The following is a 9,587-nucleotide window of genomic DNA, read 5'->3' on the forward strand; positions in this document are numbered from 1 at the left end:
GCCTGCAATGGGTTATTCCCAGATGGTCAATGATGTTTTGAATGTATATACTGTAATATATTTTAGGAAGTTGGTGTGAGATGAGTACTTATTTTCCATTGTTAAGTCTAAATTAATAAAAAAATCTTGACAAGGTTAAAAATTTAGAACCAGAAAGTGGAACTTCTGATCCATTAATGTTCAGTAGTCAGGGAAGTGTAACTGGAATATTTACATGGTGAAGTAACAAATGAAATATTTTATTCTCACAGCACTGATACTTTTTTGCAATCTGTTCATTTCTCACCAGTTCCATTTCTTATTTCAAGTGCACTTTTCTTTCTGAAATATGGTGATTGTTTCTTGGTTTAACACAAATTAGGGTTGTGATGCTGAGGCAGTTTGAATTTTGCTGCTAATTTCTGTATAACAGTTTCATTATTTTGAAGTCTGCATAGTCACTGGGAAAAGTGAAGGGGCGTAGCGGTGTTAATGATTCTTCTTTATAATACACTCCCTGTATGAAAACTTGTGGTGCTGAGGCACTATCAATAATTCCAAAGACTCCAAGTTACCTGACTTGATAGGCTTTTATTACCATAAACAGAAAGCACATCTCATGTTGCTGACTTGAGCTTGTTCTGGGGAGGGGTTATGGGGTTGCTGCCTTTATTAAGAGAATCAAGGGGGAGAAGCCACAGGTACAATCAACAAGGGGCGGGTCAGCCATACACATACAAACAGTATTAACAGTGGTTCCACCACAGGTGCAATGAGATGTTGCCATGGAATTCCTAGCAATCAGTGGAATAGATGATGGAGAGAGAATACAATTCACTGAAGCTGCAATACAACAGGCTTAATGTCTCCATTCAGGAAAGGATTTCAGGGAGTAGAAAAGTTTGGATGCTTCTCTTCATTGATGCTGAGCAATCCCAGCATTCTCTTTTTGTTTTGGATTTGTGGCCTCTAAATTTTTTTTGTTGCTCCAACTACTGTGTGCGTGCGTGTGTGTGCATGCACTCCAACAAGAACAATTTGTGAATACCAAAATAATTGTAGATGCTGAAAATCAGAAATAAAGCCAAAATTAATCGCTGGAAGCACCCAGCAGAATGGTCATCACTTGTGTTAAGGGAGTCGCCGTTACTATTTCAGGCCAATAATGCATATTTCCAAAATGAATGAATGAATAAAGATAAAAACCCTGATTAACCTGCCTTGAATATAACCTGTGGGGTAGAAAATTCCAAGGATTGTTTGGGTTTCCACTCTCTGCTTGTGAGGTCTTGAGGTTGAGTTGGTGAACTTTAGGCCTGAGAGAACTGAAATAGTCGACCATAGCTGGAGCCGTTAAAATCAGGTGCGCTGAAATTGGAGGGGCTTAGAGTTGACAGCCTGCAATAGCTAACTTTGCTTCAACAAATTTGTTTTTCTTTAGCCTGAAATTCCAACTGTGCCTGGAATTTTGGGGCGTTGGGTGAGGGGGAAGAAGGCAGAATTGCATCCATCCATTCTATTAGCTCAAACATTTCCTTTGGCTTAAGTTAAAATACAGAGTAACGAGCGTTTTCCAATGACCATCAAATTATGAGTGGCTTCTGTCCCAAGTGTCTTGACTATAAGTGGTGCTGGAATCATCATCTTACTATTTTTTAACATGAAATAGCATAATGGAAAACAATTTAAAGGGCTGATAAACTGACAAAGCAATAAAAGTTTCCACTGATAATTTTAAGAACATACTTGAATCATAATATATTCTTTCTAATAATTTCTACCGATATCTCCTCTTGACCTGAAGGTATTGTCTTGCTGGGAAGAGTCAAAAAGCCTTACAAACTTCCTTTGATGCCAAACCCAACGCAGCGTTCACCATGAATACCGTGTGAACTGAGACAATGAGTGTCGGCAGAGTATCTGAGTAGCATGAATATAGCCTCATTGAACACTTGTAACTTTCCCTGTGAGAAAATGACTTGCACATGCATGGGAGGAGTCTTAACTTCTTCTTTTGAAATACAATTACATTTGTCTTGGTGAAATGAGCTAAGGTAGAGGTTAACATTTTGAGCCCTGCGTAGCTGAGATCCATTCAAAGAGCACTGCCTTAAAGCACAGGTTAAATGGTACATCTTCAACCTTTAGACTCTGGCTGTTGCCTGCGAAAAGTTTGTTTCAGTGTTTACCGTGAGATCATTGAAAGGACTGATCTATTTTCCTGAGCTTGAAGCCCGTTTGTAAACTGAAATAAAGCACAAAATGATTCAATTGGTTCAATAAACTAATTGTTAACAAATGGGTCTGTGGAAAATGCCATCTGTTGGAGAGACAGCAGCTGGCCATTAAGTGTTTTGCATCATATATTATATGATCTGGTTTATATTAGAAACCATTAATGTTAATGGAAGGAAAGTGGAAGGCATAATGGATAACAAGAACTGTCGCTGTGGAAATTCACTTATTAAACAACAAATAAATGAGAGCAAAATGATTTTGAGATATTCTTTTCAGTATTAATTAGTTTGCAATGGCAAGACATCATTGGCGCTTCGATTATGACCCTGTTCATATTCATTCAGTTCATAATTAATGATAAGTTTTGATGATCCCACTGAAATTTTAGAAAGCAAGTTTCCAGCCAAACTTCATTTACCTTATCAGATGACATTTCCTGTGTCATTGTTCCAGGGTTTACAACTGTGATTAGATAATGATGTCCACATGCATCTGCCAAGAGAATATTGGCTTTGATTCATTCTTGGTATCTGTGCTAGGACTCTACCATTAGAAACACGAATGGCAGTATTGCTAGTCTGGGTGAGAGGAAAATTATAGAAACATAGAAACATAGAAGATAGGAGCAGGAGTAGGTCATTCGACCCTTCGAGCCTGCTCCGCCATTCAACGAGATCATGGCTGATCTTAAAGTTCAGTACCCCGTCCCTGCCTTCTCTCTGTAACCTTTAATACCCTTATACTGAAGAAATAGATTTAATTCCCTCTTAAATAGATTTAATGAACCTGCCTCTACTGCCCTCTGTGGCAATGAATTCCACAGATTCACCACCCTCTGGGTAAAGAAATTCCTCCTCATCTCGGTCCTAAATGGTTTGCCTATTATCCTCAAACCATGGCCCTGGGTTCTGGATTTTCCCATCATTGGAAACATCCTATCTGCATCCATTCTGTCCAGTCCTGCCAGAATTTTATACGTCTCTATGAGATCCCCTCTCAAACTTCTAAATTCCAGGGAGTACAATCCCAATTTGCGCAATCTTTCCTCATAAGTCATTCCTGCCATTCCAGGTATCAGCCTGGTGAATCGCCTCTGCACTCCCTCCATTGCAAGAACATCCTTCCTTAGATAAGGTGACTAAAACTGCACACAATACTCCAGGTGGGGTCTCACCAAGGCTCTGTACAGCTGCAGTAAGGTATCCTTGTTCCTATACTCAAACCCTCTTGATATGAAGGCCAACATACCATTTGCCTTTTTAACCGCCTGCTGTACCTGCATGCTCACCTTCAGAGACTGATGTACAAGTACCCCTAGGTCTCTCTGCACTTCCCCATCTTTTAATCTATTGTCATTCAAATAGTAATCTGCCCTCCGGTTTGTATTACCAAAGTGGATAACCTCACATTTATCCACATTGTAGTGCATTTGCCATGTATCTGCCCAGTCCCTCAATTTATCTAAATCACACTGGAGCTTCCTGACCCCCTCTTCCGTGCACACAATCCCTCCTAGCTTAGTGTCATCTGCAAATTTGGAGATATTACATCCAATCCCCTCATCCAGATCATTAATGTAAATTGTGAAGAGCTGGGGTCCCAGTACAGATCCCTGTGGCACCCCACTGGTCACCGCCTGCCACTCAGAAAACGAGCCATTTATCCCAACTCTCTGTCTTCTACCTGCCAGCCAGTTCTCAATCCACATCAATACTTTGCCCCCAATCCCATGAGCCTTGACTTTGGAAGCCAGTCGTTTATGCGGGACCTTATCGAAGGCCTTTTGGAAGTCCAGGTACACCACATCCACTGGCTCTCCCCCATCTATTTTACCTGTCACCATCTCAAAGAATTCCAATAGATTTGTCAAGCACGATTTACCTTTTGTAAATCCATGTTGACTCCGTCCGATCCCTTCTCTGCTAGTCATATGCTCCGCTATTACATCCTTAATAATGGATTTCATCATTTTGCCCACTACTGATGTAAGGCTCACCGGCTGATAATTCCCCGCTTTTTCTCTACCCCACTTTTTAAATAGTGGGGTAACATTAGCTACCCTCCAATCCATGGGTACTGATCCTGAGTCTATCGAGTTCTGGAAAATAATTCTTAAAGCATCTGCTATCTGAATGGCCACTTCCTTGAGTACCCTAGGATGTAGATTATCAGGCCCTTGGGATTTATCTGCCTTCAATCCCATCAATTTCCCCAAGACCATGTCCTTAGAGATACTGATTTCTTTCAGTTCCTCCCTTGCATTAGTCTCTATGTTTCCCAACATCCTTGGGAGGTTATTTGTATCCTCTCTTGTAAAAACAGAACTAAAGTAAGAATTTAATTGGTCTGCCGTTTCCTTATTCCCCATTATATATTCCCTTGATTCTGACTGCAAGGGACCTACTCTGGATTTCACCAATCTTTTCCTCTTGACATATTTATAAAAGCTTTTGCAGTCGGTTTTTATACTTGCCGCAAGCTTACTTTCGTAATTTATTTTTGCCCTCTTGATTAATCCCTTTGTCCTCCTTTGCTGCATCTTGAACTGCTCCCAGTCTTTGTTTGCGGTACTTTTTTTGGCCAATTGATATGCTCTCTCTTTGAACTCTCTTAAAAGTCCTATCACTTTTCATTTCTGGAACCAGGGGAAGCAAAATCAACAGCTATGAGCTCAGAGAAATTAAGATTGAGAGAGTTTGAGAATTTAGGAATAAATTACAAACAACAATGGGTATTGAAATTCCGATATTGGTTAAAGAAGCTCCAAAGCTGCTGACTTGCCAGAAGGAAATCAAATGAATTTGGAGCGAATCTTAGGAAAGGAAGCCTCCATTTTTTTAAAATATGGTGTGACCTCAGTATAATTCTGTTCCACAACAATGGGTTAGCCTTATACACATTCTTTGAGGTGGTTTATTTGGCCCGCACCCATCTTTGCAGAATTGGGCATATATACTGGCATTCTCGTTATGGCTAACAAACATTATGTCTTAAAAAAATACTGTGGTGAATATCAGCCAAGCTGCCTGTCTCCCCTCTGGCAAGCCTTGCTGTACTAACATTGGCTGTGCATTATCTCTACTGTTAAGGATACTCCCCTTTGATATAACTGTATAAGCACCTATTGTCTTTCATTATTGTACCATGAGTTTCTGCTAATAAAAGCCATGGTTATTGTTTGACCACATCATCTTTGTCTACTTCATCAACTGGCACTTCAATTTTATTAGCAGAAATTGATGCAACACTCAAGCCAAAGCGGCTGATAATTGACCAAATTTTCAACCACTGGATTGCTTGTTTTGATTACTACATGGCTTGAAACAACGTGGTCAATGAGGGATTACAGTGGGGTCACCTGAACTCTCTGCTGGGAGAGGTCCCTTTCACCGTAACGTAAGGAGCTACCACTCTGGCTATAGCCTGGGAACGTCTGACTGCTAACTGTGCAGCACCACGGAATGTGACTAGACTAGATGCCAGAAACCCAGGGAAAGTGATGCTGCCTATGCACTGGCCCTCGACTCACTGGCAAATTAATGTGATGTCGAGACAGTCAATGTGCAACAACACCGCAATGCCTTGAAGCTGGTTGCTTTTGTCAATGGGATTGACTCCAGTTACATCTGACAGAGGCTGCTCGAGACAGAACCCTTTACCTATGACCGGGCAGTCACTTTAGCCAAAACACTGAGAAGTGCCTTGCGGTCAAGTAAAATGCTAGGAACCGAAAAGGAAACATCCAGGAGTGCTGGAATCCTGAAGGAAAGAAAACGACGAACGCTTGTAAAATGCTACTTCTGTGGAAAAAGCTGGCACCCCAGACAGAAGTGCCCAGCTCGATTTGATAGCTGCAACTATTGTGGGAAACTCAGCCACTTCGCTAAAGCGTGTAAGGCGAAAAGTACTTCCACTGATAGGAAGAAGAAGAGAAGCATCTAGAAAATTGATCCTGGAGCTGCAGGAATGGAAGACAACTGTGAAAAGGGGGAATCTTCAGACGAGCAGGCTGAATCGACTTCAAGTGACGGCGAGGAGAGATCCCCTGTGATAGCTCAATTGACTGTAAAGCTTGGGGATGTTACGGACTGGAGCGGTCGACTATGAAGGGGGAGGTGAATGGTGAGACTCTTGATTGTCTAATAGACTCGGGGAGTACTGACGGCTACATCCACGAGCGAGTTGCCAGAGCCTTAAATTTGCGGAGATATCCAGCAAACCAAAAGATATCGATGGCTTGTAGTGAACTTACAAAAACAGTATGGGACAAGTATAAAGTTACTTTAAATTTGCAGGGACATTGCCTGGCCAATGTGTGGTTCTTTATTATGCCAGAGCTCTGTTCCCCTGTGTTACTGCGGTTAGATATTCAATCTCAGATGAACAATGTAATGTTAAATTTCGGTGGGCCACTACCCACACTTACCATCCCCTGTCCACATTAAAGATCAATGCTCCTTCCCTTTTCAGTGATTTATCCCCTGAGTGTCAGTCGATTGCCACTAAGAGCCGTTCTAACACCAAAGAGGATCGTGAGTTTATCAAAGCTGAGACCCAGAGACTGCTTAAAGAGGGAGTATTTGAACCTAGTAAGAGTCCATGACGGGCCCAAGTGGTAGTCGTGAAAAATCACACGAAGAGACAACTGGCTATTGACTACAGCCAGACAATCAACCGTTACACGAACCTGGATGCCTAACCCCTGCCACGCATCAATGAAATGATTAATCAGATAGCGCAATACAAAGTGTACTCCACTATTGACCTCAAAGCAGCTTATCACCAAATCCCCATTAAAAAAAGGGAACGGCCCTATACAGCTTTTGAGGCTGATGGGAAGTTATACCAGTTTAAAAGGGTACTTTTTGGGGTCACTAATGGTGTGTCCGTGTTTCAGAGGGAAATGGATAAGATTGTTAGGACATATGAGTTACAGGGTACGTTTCCCTATCTGGATAATGTCACTATTTGTGGGAAAACACAGGCTGAGCACGACAACAACTTAATAAATTTTTAGCAACAGCTAAAGAACTCAACCTTACATTTAACGAGGGCAAATGTGTGTTCAACGCGACAGAGCTACCCATTCTGGGCTACATTGTCTGCAAGGGCGAAATCTGGCCTGACCCAGAAAGAATGGCCCCCTTAAGAAGTTACCACCCCCCAAACTCAGCGAAAGCCCTTAAAAGGTGTTTGGGATTCTTTTCCTACTACTGCAAATGGGTTCGGGACTATGTCACGAAGGCACGCCCTCTGTTTGATGCTAAATCTTTTCCTCTCTTTCCAATGGCCTTGAAGGCTTTCCAGAGAATTAAAGCTGATATTGCCAAAGCTGCACTCTCGTCCATTGATGAGGATGTCCCATTCCAAGTGGAAACTGATGCCTCAGATTGTGCCTTGGCAGGAACCCTTAATCAAAAGGGCAGATCTGTGGCACTCTTCTCCCGCACGTTACGCGGACCTGAACTTAAACATCCTGCCATTGAAAAAGAAGCCCAGGCTATTATTGAAGCTGTTTGCTACTGGAGACACTTTCTAGGTGGCAGAAAATTTACTCTTGTCACTGATCAGAAATCTGTAGCCTACATGTTCAGTACTAAACACAAAAGTAAAATCAAGAATGATAAGATGGCACGCTGGTGAATAGAACTCTCAACTTATAATTATGAGATCCAGTACAGACCGGGCAGGTTAAATGATCCCTCTGACGCATTGTCACGATCTGCTGCTGGTGCTCAGCTGGAGGGGCTAAAAGAGATCCATAGCAGACTATGCCACCCTGGAGTCACGAGATTCTTCCACTACATAAGGGCTAACAACCTTCTTTACTTTCTGGAAGAAGTCAGGAAACTGACTAAAAGCTGTCCTGTTTGCGCAAACCGCAATACTTCAAAGCTCCAGAGGCCACTCTCATCAAGGCAACCTGATCTTTTGAGAGGATTAGCTTAGATTTTACAGGGCCATTACCTTCCAACAACAAAAATGTATATTTCCTTACTTTAATGACGAATATTCTAGGTTTCCTTTTGCAATACCCTGCCCTGATGTCTCCTAAGCATCTGTCATTAAGTCACTTGACAGAATTTTCAGCATTTTTGGTTTTCCCAATTACATTCATACCAATAGAGGCTCAGCATTCATGAGCAATGAACTGCGGTGAGCCCTGCTATGAAAGGGGATTGCCACCAGCCGTACCACGAGCTACAACCCACAGGGCAATGGGCAGGTTGAAAGGGCTAATGCTACAGACTGGAAGACTGTTAATCTTGCTTTAAAAACACATGGTTACCCTGGTACCCGGTGGCAAGAGGTGCTGCCTGAGGCACTACATTCTATTCGGTCTTTATTGTGTACTGCAACAAATCAAACACCTCATGTTTGCCTTTCCTAGGAAATCAGGAACTGTGATGGACTGGCCAGCCCGTTTATCTGAGCTTGGAACCGTGCTGCTGAAGAGCCACGCTTGGGTGAATAAAACAGACCCCCTAGTCCAACCAGTTCAGCAACTGCATACTAACCCCAACTCTTTCTTTGGCTTGGCTTCGCGGACGAAGATTTATGGAGGGGGTAAAAGTCCACGTCAGCTGCAGGCTCGTTTGTGGCTGACAAGTCCGATGCGGGACAGGCAGACACGGTTGCAGCGGCTGCAGGGGAAAATTGGTTGGTTGGGGTTGGGTGTTGGGTTTTTCCTCCTTTGCCTTTTGTCAGTGAGGTGGGCTCTGCGGTCTTCTTCAAAGGAGGTTGCTGCCCGCCAAACTGTGAGGCGCCAAGATGCACGGTTTGAGGCGATATCAGCCCACTGGCGGTGGTCAATGTGGCAGGCACCAAGAGATTTTTTTAGGCAGTCCTTGTACCTTTTCTTTGGTGCACCTCTGTCACGGTGGCCAGTGGAGAGCTCACCATATAACACGATCTTGGGAAGGCGATGGTCCTCCATTCTGGAGACGTGTCCCACCCAGCGCAGCTGGATCTTCAGCAGCGTGGACTCGATGCTGTCGACCTCTGCCATCTCGAGTACTTCGACGTTAGGGATGAAAGCGCTCCAATGGATGTTGAGGATGGAGCGGAGACAACGCTGGTGGAAGCGTTCTAGGAGCCGTAGGCGATGCCGGTAGAGGACCCATGATTCGGAGCCGAACAGGAGTGTGGGTATGACAACGGCTCTGTATACGCTTATCTTTGTGAGGTTTTTCAGTTGGTTGTTTTTCCAGACTCTTTTGTGTAGTCTTCCAAAGGTGCTATTTGCCTTGGCGAGTCTGTTGTCTACCAGTTTACCTATCTCGGCTGCACCATTTCATCAGATGCAAGGATGAGATAACCCCAACTATGCTCATGTTAAATACCCAGACGGGAGTACTGACACTATGCCC

Source organism: Narcine bancroftii, chromosome 1 (genome assembly GCF_036971445.1).
Source record: "Narcine bancroftii isolate sNarBan1 chromosome 1, sNarBan1.hap1, whole genome shotgun sequence".
Lineage (NCBI taxonomy): Eukaryota > Metazoa > Chordata > Chondrichthyes > Torpediniformes > Narcinidae > Narcine > Narcine bancroftii.